This window comes from Panicum virgatum, chromosome 5N (assembly GCF_016808335.1).
Source record: "Panicum virgatum strain AP13 chromosome 5N, P.virgatum_v5, whole genome shotgun sequence".
Taxonomy (NCBI): domain Eukaryota; kingdom Viridiplantae; phylum Streptophyta; class Magnoliopsida; order Poales; family Poaceae; genus Panicum; species Panicum virgatum.
Window position 1 is genome coordinate 45,321,414 of NC_053149.1, and position 12,480 is coordinate 45,333,893.

The window sequence follows — 12,480 nt, forward strand, 5'->3', positions numbered from 1 at the left end:
TCCAAATGATGGTTTGTGCAAATTCACTCCTCCTACTCCCTAAGTTCTTGAGTTTAAATGATTCATGCTAATTACTAAAAATAAACTCAATGAACCTTCCCAATCACCTTATGCACTCCATGCGCTTTCACGAATAAACTTGCATACTCTTTATTCCTTGCACTCGTTCTAGTTCTTGTGAACAATTATTTTCATAGGGACCTCATGCTCTCTAAGTAATTGATTAATGTGTTATGATTAGATGAATGGAACCATGCTCTTCCTTGCAAAAGTACTTGGGATTTCTTTTCAAAAATAAAAAAATGCAATAGCTTGTCTCCTCAAATTAATATAAACTCCTACCAGAGCCAAAGTTTGAGCTTCTTGCAATACCTTATGCCTATGTAGCTTGTCTATTGCTTTGAGCTTTGTCAAATTCTATGACCCATGTTAGAAGCATTTCATACTCTCATGATCAAGATCACGTACACGTCCACTCGCACACTATGCTTCTATACTAGAAGATAGCAAGCATTTCGATCCACCACAAAATAAAACTCCAAGTCATACCATGACCCACTCTCTCTCCAAAGTTACCATTAGGGATGTGGGCTATACAAAAAGAAATAAAAAATGCATACCCAAAGAAGGTATGCTACATTCTCACAAGAGCATGTTAGAAAAAAAAGATACATATCCAAATAAGGTATGCCACATGCCCACGAGGAATGTCAAAAAAAAAAAGAGAGAAGATAGCCCACATCCAAGAAAAATAAAGGAGAAGGGATGGTTCATGAAAAGGAGTTCATACATCATCCACAATATATATATATATATATATATATATATATATATATATATATATATATTTATATATATATATTTATATCACCACACACTTGCACATCTTGATCAAGGTTTATGACTTGTTTCTTCTTGGATCTAGTCTTCGACTTAGCAACATAAGCAAAGCAAACATGTCTATCTACTCCTACCCTGAGCTCCACATAAGCCTGATTAAATGATAGGAGAAAAGAAGGCAATGACTTTGCCATGGTAAGAAACTACACACAAAAAAGAGTGATTCGAGAGTTTAATTTGAGGAGCAAGTCTATTCTTTCTTTTCAAAAATAAAAACCCAAGTTTCTGAATAGGAAGAGCTAGGAACCTGAAATCTACATCGTTCTATTCTTCAATTACCCAAGAAATCATGGTAGCCACTCAAAAAAGTTTCACTAGGATTGGAAGAAGCTTGGAATAACTTGTATGTATGTTTCTTCAAAGGAGTTGCATCCACCTTAGTCTTCACCTCTTTACTCGAGGATGAGCAAAGGCTAAGTGTGGGGCTGTTGTTGATGGTCCTTAAGTCAGAAATAAAGCCATCAACTCCTGCAACTTTTCATAATATCCAAACATCAAATGTAGTTATAGGGCTTATTGCTAACCATTTCCACGAGTTGGTGATTCTTTGACAGAGAAAACCGACGTACAGAGCCCCGGCACTGACGTACACAAGATGGGGGCCCACCTGGCAGTGTCCAGGATGAAAGGCGGTGCGAGAGGTGGCACCCTGGGGTCGGCCGAACCCCAGGGTCGGCCGAACCCCTTCTGGCACCAACCGGCCCGAGCTTTGGCGGGAAGATCGCCACCGCCATCCCAACGTCGATTCCTAGTGTTCCCATATTTGTTTCCCGTGGCAACCGACCTATCCAAGCTATAAAAGGAGGTGGGGAGACCCTCTCATTCACAACAACACAACACAAGAAGAGATACTACTCTAGTTGGAGAAGAAGTTGTAGAGAGGTTCCCACTTGTATCTTTAGAGTAGGGAGTGTGCAAGGAGGAGGATCGGAGAAGAGCCGGAGTTCATCTTCTGTTAAGTTCTTGGTTCAGTATTCTTAAGTTATTCATTTGTTTACGGGTTCATCGTCCGTTCTCATAACGGATGCTCTGGTAGAGGGCCCTTGATAAAGATGGGTGACCCTGCACAACGCTAGAGTAAGTAGTCGAAGGCTTAATCGTGGTGCTTAGGTCATAGATTGCCTTTGTTTGCCTCGTGCTCCATAGTATTGCGGGGTAGACCGCAGGTGGTGACAGCCATGTCGGTCCTCTACAAAGCTGCTTCGTGGTTAGTGCACTCCCCCCTGTCCGAGTACGGCGTAGAGCCACAAGCCGGAGTTCCCTAACAGTACCTGGGTCAGACCGGTGCCCGAAGTAAACAAGTGAAGAGCCTAAGTTTACCTTGCCTTGATCCTTAACCTTAGATAAACCACACTACCCGAAGCTCTCCTACTTCTTGTTCTCTTGGGTTAAGCTAGCCAGAAGATCATTACACCTCCATTCCCTGTGAAATTACGATATCCTGAATACTCTCCGGGTGAAGTGCTACAACAGTATCTTCCGTACATTTGCGGATTATTCTATGAACATTAAGAAATAGGGAAATTGGTCTGTGGCACATCCCCAAATGGTGATTTTGTGCACAGCACACTCCATTCTTTGATTTTTGTCTCCAACACACCGCAGCACATAAAAGGTCTTCTTTGCCCTTGCAAAAACCGGGCCCACCCGTCAGCTCTCTCCCTCTCCCCCGTCAGCAAGGCCGGCGCGCGCTCAAGGCCGGCGGCGGTGCCTCCAAGGCCGATGTGGCTGCAGCAGGCCGTCGAGGCAGGCACGGGCGGCATGGCGGCACGGGCGCCTGAGCTCTGGCGTCACGGTCCGGCGCGTGCTTCGGCAGGAGCGGCGAGCGGCGAGGCAGGCGAGGTGGGCGCGGCGCTCGACGAGGCAGGTCCCTGACGGCCTCCAGCGAGCTGCAGGGCCACGCCGCCCTTCCTCTGCTCCCTCTCCCCGCGAGGCGCGCCGGCCTTGGAGCTCGCCGGGGTAGCGGGTGGGGCGGGGGCAGCGGGTGGACGGACGGCGCCCCCCTCCATCCTCTCCCTCGCCGGTGGCTGACGGCCGCCCGGGGCGTCGGCAGAGCTCGGCGCGGCGTGCTGTCCGCTGTCCGTGGCGCCGGCGAGCGCATGGCCACGAGCGCCTCGCCCCTCCGCTCCCTCACGCGCCGATCGCCGGAGCTGCAGCTTGTGCGCAGTGGCCGGCGGCGTGGATCCGCCTCCTCCCAGTCCTTCCCCTTCCCATGGTGGATCCGAGGGCGGCGGTGGTGGACGGAACCGCCTCGGCTGCTCCGCCGCGCCCGGAGCAAGGGTTGCTTGGTGGTGCGGGCAGCAGCAGCTCCGCCCTGCCGGCGGCTCCTTCGGCGCCGAGCTCGGCGCGGATCCGCCCCGGACTCGAGCTCCCCGGCGATGCGTCGCGGCTCGGATCTGGTGGCCAGAGATCAGGGAGTGTGCTGACGAGGGAGAGGGAGAGAGTTTATGGGTGGGCCCGGTTTTTGCAAGGACAAAGAAGACCTTTTATGTGCTGCGGTGTGTTGGAGACAAAAATCAAAGAATGGAGTGTGATGTGCATAATTTTAAAGAGTGGAGTGTGCTGTGCACAAAATCACCATTTGGGGATGTGCCACAGACCAATTTCCCTAAGAAATACCAACAAGCATTTACGCAAACAGATAAATCCGCAAGCGAACGGATGCCGCTGTAGCTTTCACCCAAGAGTATTCTAGGGTATCGTATTTATCCTCAGGGAAGCAATGGTTAAAGAAGTTGATAAATAGCCATCACGTAACTGCTAGCTAGTATACTGACTAGATTATTTTGGGGTAAAAGAAGGAATAGGAGTTTTGGATAAGTGACACACACAGGAGAACTCCAGGGTAAGATAGCAGAGCAAACAAGCAAAGCTAGGAGGTCAACGAGAGAGGTCAAGGTTCCTATTTACTTCGCCATAACTGTGGTTCTACTCTAATTCACACCAAAGGGGTCAACTAAGCAAAGGCCAAACACAGCGATTACACCTTGGCACATCGGGGCGACGGTACCTTTCCGATCCTCGAAAAAACTGGGAAGGGGTGATCGGGGTCAGGCCGCCAACAGCCCTACGAAAACACCAACCCGAATGTGTTGGAATACAAAGGCCTGGTCGGAGCTGTCACCTCCGGGGCTACCACAACTATACGTGGGGTTGGGCGCAACCTCAGGTAACCTATAGTATAGACACCACGTCTACACTATCGATTACTACTCTAGCCACATATGACAACCAGAGCATTCGGTCGAACGGAGATCCCGTGCCAAAATATAAACACTACACTTAACCATGCTTAACTAACGCACTAAGAATGAAATAGATAACCATGAAGACATTTCAGTAAAAAGAGAAGAATAAGATAAAACACTTGAGTCTTACAAAGGGGCCGAGATGCCAGACCTCCGAGGACTCTTCCGAAACCTTGCACTACTCTCCCTAACTCCCAACTCCAACTAGTACTACTCTACTACATCTTGGAATGATGGTGTTGCTCCTTGGTGGTGTGTGTGTGTGTTGTGAGGGGTGAGGGAGGCCCACTTTTATAGCCCAAGAAGGTCGGTTCCCGCCAGAATTAAATATGGAAACACTGGACACTGCCTTCAGGAGGATGAGGACAATCTTCCCGCCAAAGATGAAGCCGAATGGCGCCGACATGGGGCCGGCCGACCCTGTGGTTCGGCCGGCCCATGAGTGCCGCCTCTCGCACCGCCTTTCGTCCTGGACACTGCCTGGTGGGCCCCCATCTTGTGTATGTCGGTGCCGGGTCTTTGTACGTCAGTTTTCTCTGCCAAATGGGTCTTTTTTGGATGTGTAACGCAGACAGTGATGTTCTGTGTATTTCTGTTGCGTCTTCTGCGTGTTTTCATGTTATTCCGAGTATGGGTGCCTGCAAACCAAGAATCATCAAAACTCGTGGAATTTGTTAGTAATAACTCCTACCACTACTTTTGATGTTCATTCTTCATGTCTTTATGCAGGAGTTGACGGCATATATTTTATACTTAAGGACCGTCAACAATGAAGAATTAAATAATTTTACCCGGAATCAAGTTTGGGATCTAGTGGAGAGGTTCAAGAATTATAATGTCAATGGTACTAAATGGGTCTTTAGAAACAAGCAAAATAAAGATGGAATTGTTGTGAGAAACAAGGCAAGATTGGTGGCTCAAGGCTACACTCAAGTCGAAGGTTTGGATTTTGATGAAACTTTTGCTCCCGTTGCTAGATTAGAAGCTATTAAAATTTTATTGGCTTATGCTTGCTCTCACAACATAAAACTTTATCAAATGGATATGAAAAGTGCTTTCTTAAATGGCAAAATTAGTGAACTTATGTATGTTGAGCAACCTCCCAGTTTTGAAGATTCCAAGAAGCCAAATCATGTATACAACCTCTCTAAAGTTCTCTATGGACTTAAGCAAGCTCCACGGGCTTGGTATGAGAGATTGAGAGATTTTCGTATTTCTAAGGGCTTCAAAATTGGTAAGGTTGATACTACTTTGTTCACTAAAGCAATTGGTAAGGATTTGTTTGTTTGTCAAATCTATGTTGATGATATTATCTTTGGTTCAACTAACCCAAGCTTTTGTGAGGAATTTGGTGAAATGATGTCTAGGGAGTTTGAGATGTCCATGATTGGTAAATTGAGTTTCTTTCTTGGACTTCAAATCAAGCAACTCAAGGAAGACACATTTGTGTGTCAATCTAAATATGTTAATCATATTTTGAAGAAATTTGGTATGAAAGATGCAAAACCAATCAAGACTCCTATGGCTACCAATGGGCATCTCGACCAAGATGAGGGAGGTAACCCGGTTGATCAAAAGCTTTATCGTTCTATGATTGGTAGTTTGCTTTATTTGACAGCATCTAGGCCCGACATCATGTTTAGTGTTTGCATGTGCGCACGATTTCAAGCCGCACCTAGAGAATGTCATTTGACCGCAATCAAACGCATCTTGAGATACTTGAAATATACTCTTAATATTGGCTTGTGGTATCCCAAGGGTGCTCATTTTGACTTGGTTGGATTTTTGGATTCGGATTCTGCGGGGTGCAAAGTTGATAGAAAAAGCACTTCCGGTGGTTGTCAATTTCTTGGAAGGTCTCTTGTATCTTGGTCTTCAAAGAAGCAAAATTCCATGGCTCTTTCAACCGCCGAAGCGGAATATATTTCGGTCGGATGTTGTTGTGCACAACTATTATGGATGAAGCAAACTCTTCTTGACTTTGGTGTGAAGTTTGATGAGATTATCTTATTATGTGATAATAAAAGTGCCGTGAAAATTGCAACTAATCCGGTGCAATATTCAAGAACCAATCATATTGATATCCACCATCATTTTCTTAGAGATCATGTAAATAAGGGTGATATCAAGATTGATGGAATTGGCACGGATGATAAATTAGCGGATATATTCACCAAGACATTGGATGAATCTCGGTTTTGAAAGTTGAGAAATGAGCTAAATATCATTGACTTCTCAAATGTGGCTTGAAAACTTGTACATATGGCATTTGTTTCATATGTGCCTTCTTTGTCTCAAATTTCTGAATTTTCAAGGCATTTTTGGACTATTTAAGAGTTTTCTTGATTTTACTCGATTTATTTTTGATTTCTCGATCTTATACACTCACATGAGTCTTTGGATGATATTCATACTAGTTTTGAGATTTTTAGAATTTTATATGAGCAACGATCCCAATTCAAAGTTGGATTTGTGAAAGTTGGCAAAATTCTGCAGTCTGAAATTTGGTAGCATGGACAGTCCGCCTGTGTGCTAGCAGGGAACTTGCGGACTGTCCGCCCGTGGACCGCGGACAGTCCGCTATGGATCAGTTAAGCTGATGATTGAGGATCTCTGTGTGCACTGTTGGACGGTCCGCCCGTGCTCAGAAAGGTGGGGCCGGCCAGAACTTAATTTATATGGTGTGTCCGTTTCTTCCTCCCACCAAACCCGACCACATCCACTCCTTTTTCCATCCCTCTCTCTCTCAAGCACGTGGGGGGATCTCTCAAGGTCAAGGTCGTTTGGCGTGATTCCCGGATGGTCCGAGTGCATCCCCGGACACTCCGCGACATTCATCATCATGTTCTCTCGGTATTTTGTCAAATCCCTAACTCTTGTTCTTGGATTTCATCATTGGAAAGAGTTAGGGTTAGGGTCTCTGATCTATTTTTGGGCCAAGGATTCATGAAAATACTTGGGGGGTCTTGTTCCTAGTGATGAGGAGATGATATGGTTAAATTTTGGTTGGTGGATTTGAATCAAAACTCAAAATATGGATGAATCTAGAGCAAGGGCGATTTCTGTTACTGTTCATGCGCCGCCAGTCGCGGACGGTCCGCCCTGGACTCGCGGACGGTCCGTGTGGTCTTTCAGTAAACCGCGGACGGTCCGCGTTCAGAGTGCGGACAGTCCGCCAGTGTTAGATTTTTCAAAATAACTGCTGAATTGACATGATTCATTGTGGATTGATTTCTTATGCTTGGATAATTGTTCTTATGATTGATCATTGATCTCAGGTCACCTCAGAAGATCCTCAAGGCCACTACTTCCAAGATCAAAAAGGCCGTGTCTTTCAAAACACAAAGAGATGGAGATGACTCCGATGTTGAGGACTATGCTCCTAACCCTAGTGATATGGCAGCTGCATCTTCTGTTGAGGGTGAGGAGGATGATATCACAAACCTCATGGGCCTGAATCTTCCTAGCAGGCAGTGGACAGCAGAGTCCTATTCCAATGCAAGGTCAATCAATCAGTTTCATCAGCAAAATGACACAAATATCCTCAACTTCACTACTCAGGTACAACAGGACACTTATTTTGGTCATATGGTTAAAAAATAGTGTTCAAGCATCAAACCATAGACCTAGCTTATATGAGATCACATCCTATTATGACTGAGCTAGTTGATAGGTTTGAACAAATGGGGTTAGCTAATTTTCTGTAGCATAGATGTGATTGCAATGAGACAGTTATTCGTTAGTTCTATGCAACTCTAGAAATTAGCATGGAAGAAGAAAAGATAAGGTGGAAAACTGGGAAGAGGGTGTATTATGCTACCTTTGCTCAATTTGCTGCTGCAAACCAGTTAGACTATGTTTTTTATGACAAATGAACAAAGTGTGAACATCGTGTTGGAAAATCCTCTAGATGAAAATGATTATCATGTTTATTATGAGTCTGCTAATATGGGGATTGCTAGAGTGTTTGGAGGCACCCAAGGTCTTAGGCATCATCCTGCAGTCATTAATAAAATTAGAAGAGTCACTTTTATGCCTAAGAGTGGAAACAAGGACAAGGTTAGAGGTCTCTATTGGAATGTGATCTCTCATGTTATGGATGGAAACAGAATCAAGGTTATAGCTCTTATCATGGATCAGCTTACAGACTTGAGGTTAAATTTTGAGATGAATCTTTACTTTGCCCCATATATTATGTCCATTATCAAGGCAAAGTCTAGCTTCAGAGGGGGTTTGTGAGTGCAAGCACACTCCATTCAGGCCGTTCAAGAATGACATTGCATTTATTTTGAGGCCATTGACTCCTTTCCCTGGTGATGATATGGGGGAGGAGGAGCATGATGAGGGTGGTCACATGGGAGGAGATGTAGCACAGCATGACATGCCACCTCCACCACATCCAGTGCAGCCACAGTGGGCTCCTCCAGCTGGGTATTTTGATCCATACTTTACATCCATACAGCAAGGAATGTCTACTCAGATTGAGGGATTGCCTACTTAGATGCAGAACCAGATGAATTTGGGTTTTCAGCATATGTAGGAGCAGATGACTCAGCACATTAGTCAGACTATGTATCAGCCTATGATGACACAGCTGAGGGGTGTTCAAGAGAGTCTACACTCAGACATAGCAGCCTTGGACACTCGATTCGATGACATGCCTTCATCTGAGCAATTTGAGCAGCTTGAGCAGAGGCAGCAGCAGCTAGAGCATAAGTTTGACACCTTTAGTACTGCCTTCACGGGATTCTCAGACCACTTCTACTCGGTCTTCCCAGCTCCAGTGCCTCCTCCTGAGTTTTATCCGCACCAGCCTTTCTACCCACCGCCACCGCCTCCGCCACCGATGGATTGAGCTTCTTGGCAATTGATGCCAAAGGGGGAGAAGGACAGCTTGGAGTGATGAATGCTTGGATCTAGAGGGAGCTCATGAACTTCGCATGGAGATTTTATTCATTTTGCTTCCGCTTGCTACTCAAGATTTATTTGTGTTGAACTCCTTTTGTCTTGCATTACATGTTTATATTATTGTCTTGCATGGATTTGTGGTTTGAACTTGAACTTGATTTGTAATTCGTGATGAACTATGTTGGCTTGAGAAACTCTTTATATGTGTGGTTACTCTTATGTGGCTTGTTGAGATTGTGCTAATCGCTTTAAATTCATATCATATATATCTTGTATGTTGTATGCCTCAATTTCCACTTGTAGGGAAAACTCCGTCAAAATTTTCAAATTTCATGAATATGTGCTCTTGGTATTCATTTCAAAATTATATGCACATATCAAGGGGGAGTTCTCTCTACTCATCGAACTTATGTGAATTTATTCATATCAAATTCTGAAATTTTCAAGATAAATGAGTAAGTTCTTCCAAAGTTCAATCTCAAGTTCATCTTATGCCTTGTGTATAAAGTTGACTTGAACTCTTTTTATCACTCCAAAATTAAAGTTGTCATCAATTACCAAAAATGGGGGAGATTGAAAGCATCTAGGCCCCTATTTCGAGTTTTGGTAATTAATGACAACGGTTTATGGACTAACAATGTCATTTGAGATGATGAGCTTAGGATGGTCCAGAGATGGATGGGATTTTATTGTGATCATGAGACGTTTTGGAGACGTTGTGCCAAACATGGGCTCAAGGCAAAGGTATAATATAGGGCTTTTCATTTTGCCGGTCATAAGGCGTTTAGTGGATGAAAAATGACCGGATTTGTTGGATAGATAGCCGTACTATCAAGAGGGGTCGTGTACTCGTGTTTATCGGGTCTCTAGTGCCATTTTGCTCAAAATATCTAGATGCATGCATAAGGGCTAACGACGTTTTGAAAAGTTTGAAAATGGGTTTGAAAATGTGTACTGACTGTCCAAGTGTGGACAGTCCGGCCCAAGTGGGTGGACGGTCCGCCACTCATTTGAAAAATGTCCAGAGAAGTTGTTTGTCTCTGTTGGGGCTTATGGATGTAGGGCGAACGGTCCGCCCCTCTATTTCAAAATCATCCAGAGACATGTTTTGTCTCTGGTGAAAAAGGGAGTTGAACGGCGGACGGTCCGCCCCTGGGGCATAGACGGTCCACCGGTCATTTAAAGAATTTGTCCAGAGAGGGTACCTCTCTAGTGGGCTTTAATGGTTGAACGGCGGACGGTCCGCCCCTGGGGCGCGGACGGTCCGCCGATCATTTTGAAAAGTGTCCAGAGACGTTTTTCGTCTCTAGTGGTTTTGAACTTTGAACCGCGGACGGTCTGCCCCTAGGGCGCGGATGGTCTGCCAGAACTGTAACGGCTAGTTCTGACACAATCATTGCACTCTGACTCACTGGTTTATAAGGGAGGACAGTCCGATTTTTGAACCGCGGACGGTCCGCGATTACGCAGAAAAGAGTGTAACGGCTAGTTTTTGAGGGAATCTCTTTATATACTCTTTGGCAGGCCTTGGGGAGGCTCTCTTGGCCATTTGGACTGCACACTTGACATACTTGAGTTGGGAAACTTCAAGCAAGCGTCATCGACTTGTTACTCTTGGGAGTTGCCGCTCCCTAGACGGCTTGGAGAAGCGGATTTCGTGGAGCACCTCCAAAAAGATTGTTGAGGATCCCCGATTTTGATTGTGAAAGGTCTTGTGCTCACCTAGGGGTGGTAATGGACCATGGCCCTAATGCTCTCTTCACAATCCTACTTGGCCCTTAATTTTTTTTAGCTCAAAATTGAATAAGATTGGAGCCCGATCCTTTTAGGGCTCGGCCCTTAGATTATCTAGGTAAAAGATATGGCCCTTTACCACCCCTATGCTCACCTCACCGGAGTGGTGAAGAGCAACTCTAGTGGAATCGAGGTGTGGAGCGGTTCTTTGATTCAAGCCGGCTCAAAATCAAGAGAGTTCTTGATAGAGGAGCGGTTGATTCTTGGAATCCACCTCAACGTGGAATAGGGGTGACCAGCAAGTCATTGACACAACGGAAAAAATTTCTTGTATTAAGCTCGGTTAATTCCTTTGCTCTCTTCAATTCTTAAATTTAATTTGAGCAATTTACTTTACTAGAGATATAGGGCTCTCTTGTGTTACTAATTAAATTTTTCTAGTGTTTGTGATTTTAATTTTAAACCGCTTATTCACCCTCCTCTAGTCGGTGTTCTTGATCCTACAATCGGCTAGGGTGGGCGCAACGCAGTGGTGGCGTGGGGGGTTCGGGGCACGGGAGCTGCCCAGGGTTAGGGTTAGGAAGGAGTTTGGTGGGCTCGGCTGGAAATATGAGTGGGCTAAAATGAATGATATTTTTGGGCTGGCCTACTCTTCAGGTTTTTTGGGTAGTTCGGGTACCGTGACCTGATACCCGAATTACCCGTAATAATTTTGGGTATCGTGGTTTGGAACCTGATTTAAGGTTTGGGTTTTCATGTTCAAGTTTTGCGGATTCGGACTCGGATTTTTCGGGTACTAGTTTCGAGTTGTGGGTATTCTGCCCATCCATGTAGGTGAATGTGAGGGAACTGAGCGGGCAGCTGGGACTGGGAGGACAAGTTGAGCGCTCGCGGTCGCGGACGGTCGTCCACGCACTCCAGCCCGTCGTCGTCGGCAGCGTCATCGCGCAAGCCAAGCGACCACCAGCATTTCATCTCACGAGAATTTTATGGCCGCCCGGGCTCGTCCGAACGAGCCGCGCGGACTGTCTTCTTCTTCTGGCGCATAACGCACGGCAGGCCGGCCCGACGGCCCGTGCCGAGTCGAGGCTGGGCGGACGGAGCCGGGCCGCCGATTCGGAAGTGTGCTTTGCAGGCCGTAGCGCGCCTCCGCTGCACCGCACATCCACCGTTTTCCGGGTGCAGCTTGGCACGCTCGAAGTCTGGCTGCCAAATGGCTGCTAATACTGCAGTTTTTCCTGTCATTTTTTCAATCAAGGCCATTTCCTATTGGCTATGTCCATTACATGAACGGAAAATCGGAAATCATACAGTTCAAAGAAAGAGATGGGGGAGCGCAAGTTTTTTTTTAAGTACTAGGCCAAAACAAGTACTGAAAGGTTATTGCAACTTCGGAATTTTGTTTTCCAAGAAAGCCGAAGCAATATTCCACGCCGCCATCAGCTTGTCCTCGTACCCCATGTTCAGGGGCTCAGGGCCCTGGACGTCTTCCAGTCCCTGGGCTGGGCATCATCGCCAAGATCTAGCATGCACTCACAGACAGCAGCACTCCAACACCTTCGGCCGTGTCCTTCCGCCTGAAAGTCCGTTTTGTGTAAACAGGCGTGGCAAACAATTCCAACTGGGGTCTTCTATCACCTTATATACATAATTCAAAAACATGCTCTGTTCCGTGCCTTCCAGATCGCAC